Below are 2,154 nucleotides of genomic sequence, written 5' to 3'. Positions count from 1 at the left end.
TACTCTGTAAGATATATGACAGTGATGTTAGGTGAACATGAGTAGCGAAATACAGTGCGGACCGCTCTGAACAGAGTTGCAAACAAAACGTACGAACAAAAACAAAAAAATTTTGGAAGATTTTTTTTTGGTTTTGATTTGGCTTTTTAAAAACAGTGATGTTGTATGTGTGTACGCACAAGCTGGTAGGGAGGTTTCGAAAAAAGATGATTTTTATTACCACTAAAAATACTATGGTCTCTCTACCTGACCAATAATACACTTTCCTGTGTGGTGATTTGAATGGGAATATTGTAGAGCGGTGCCAGGAATTTGACTGCAGGGTCGGCCCATTCACAAAATCTAGCCAACCTTAACATTTTCTTTGAAATACGTTTCGATAACAGTTACTGTACGTTTAAGAGTGGAGAAAATTCCATCCAGATTGATTACATTCTAACACGTGTCGCAGAGAAGATGAGTCAAAACTTTGAAGACTATCAAGGGCAAAGAATGTGGTACTCAACACAGACTTGTTTATCTTGAAGTTCCCGTTTACCACCGAAAGTCAAAACCAATTAGAAGAATAAAAAATCGTGGATACTAGATGAAAGAGAAAACTCAATCAACAACGAATAATCAATAAGAAAGAAGCAAGAGAAAAATCTAATACAGGCAAACTGGGAAAATTTCAAAGCAATCCATCTAGAAGAAGCAAAAACGTAAGTGCCGACACAACCAAAAAAACAGGCGAGAAAAAGAAAAAATGGTGGTGCCCCATAAAATAGGAAAAGAATCTAAAAAGAAAAAAACTTTGCTCAAAAGTGGGAAAAGTCTGGGAATAATAAAAAAGACCGGGTGATATATTGGAGACGAACACAGTCGTGAAATATGTAGTAGGTAGCTGAAGCTTAAAAAAGAATCAAGCCAAAAATGGTGTCAAGAGCTCTCAAAAACGGAGAGACGACTCGAAATGTTCCGCCTCACGAAGCAAATTTAAAATGATCAAAATGATGCGCTTGCAGCAATGTTCATAAAATAAGTAAACTCCTGAATTGTAACCATGATCTTCTCTCGCAGTGGCAAAGCTACTACTAAAATCTTTTAAATGAGACAAGACCGTTTGAAACGGAAACTATCCCCAGTGGCTGTCCCATTGGAGGAATTCACTATCCAGCAAGGGGCGCTGGCACTCAGAGAAATGAAAAGTACAAAAGCCCCGGACCAACAGCGCTAACTTGGGATATGATTAAATTTGCCTAGGAATATGAACTTGCTGGACTTTTTGAAGCCTTTAAGGAAGTCTGGGAGTCTGGTTTAATCCCTTCTGATTGGAGCGAAATCAAACTGTTCCATTTTATAAACAGAAAACGCGATTCGTTGGAATCATGATACTACAGAGGCATCCGAACACTGAAACATGCATTACAAAATATCGAAAAAAATTTCGACATTCTTCCCAGGGAAGTAATTTTATAGGCTCTGAGACAACAGAGTTCCCAAATTTTGGTACGACTGATACTGTGTCTGTACCGTGAGTCGAAAACCGAAATTCGCCTGCCCAGGGTGGCAGAAATTACATCGAAAAGAGTGCATCAAAGATCAGCACTTAGTCCATTGTTATTTATAATAGTAATGGAAGAGCCTACGAGAAACTGTCGTTCCACGGGATATATTATACGCAGATGCCCTTGTGATACTACCTTGTAGACCAAAGCAATATCCAGCTCTTTTAAAATTGCTGATATCAAAACCTCTCTGTAGGATTACAGGAAACACTTATGCTTAAATCAACAGACCAGTGAAAAGACCAGCAGGAAAACCTAAAACCCTGGATCGATTGTAATAAAGAATACCCGAAGACTTTAAGCGTCAAACCCACAGACTGCCTTGATCGAATGGCATGGAAAAACGCGTATTATATTCAATTAAAAAGCTTGAATGCTATTTAGAATACCCTCACCTTAAAGCTGGATTTGGTCAAGCTATGTACAAGATGTACCATTGTTTACGCACTTTTCGAATGCCAAACCCCGCCGCAAAGGGAAAACGGACAATAAACGCATTAGTAGTAGTTGGCTTGCTATAAGATCCAAAACTACAGCGCGTTAATTATTCTAAGTTTTCGATATCCCATATTTTTTATTGAAAAAAAAACTATTGTTTAGAAAATTC

General features: G+C 38.1%; 1 protein-coding gene across 1 annotated transcript in view; it reads left to right on the top strand.

Annotated features, from left to right (window-relative positions):
* LOC134849916 (UDP-N-acetylglucosamine transferase subunit ALG13 homolog) overlaps nucleotides 1-2,154 on the top strand; it is a 342,028-nt gene that overhangs the window by 11,224 nt on the left and 328,650 nt on the right. The window lies entirely within an intron of this gene.

The sequence above is a fragment of the Symsagittifera roscoffensis genome, chromosome 1, assembly GCF_963678635.1.
Source record: "Symsagittifera roscoffensis chromosome 1, txSymRosc1.1, whole genome shotgun sequence".
Taxonomy (NCBI): Eukaryota; Metazoa; Xenacoelomorpha; order Acoela; family Convolutidae; genus Symsagittifera; species Symsagittifera roscoffensis.
The sequence above is the reverse complement of the archived record's forward strand: the minus strand, read 5'-3'. Positions and strand labels throughout refer to the sequence as shown.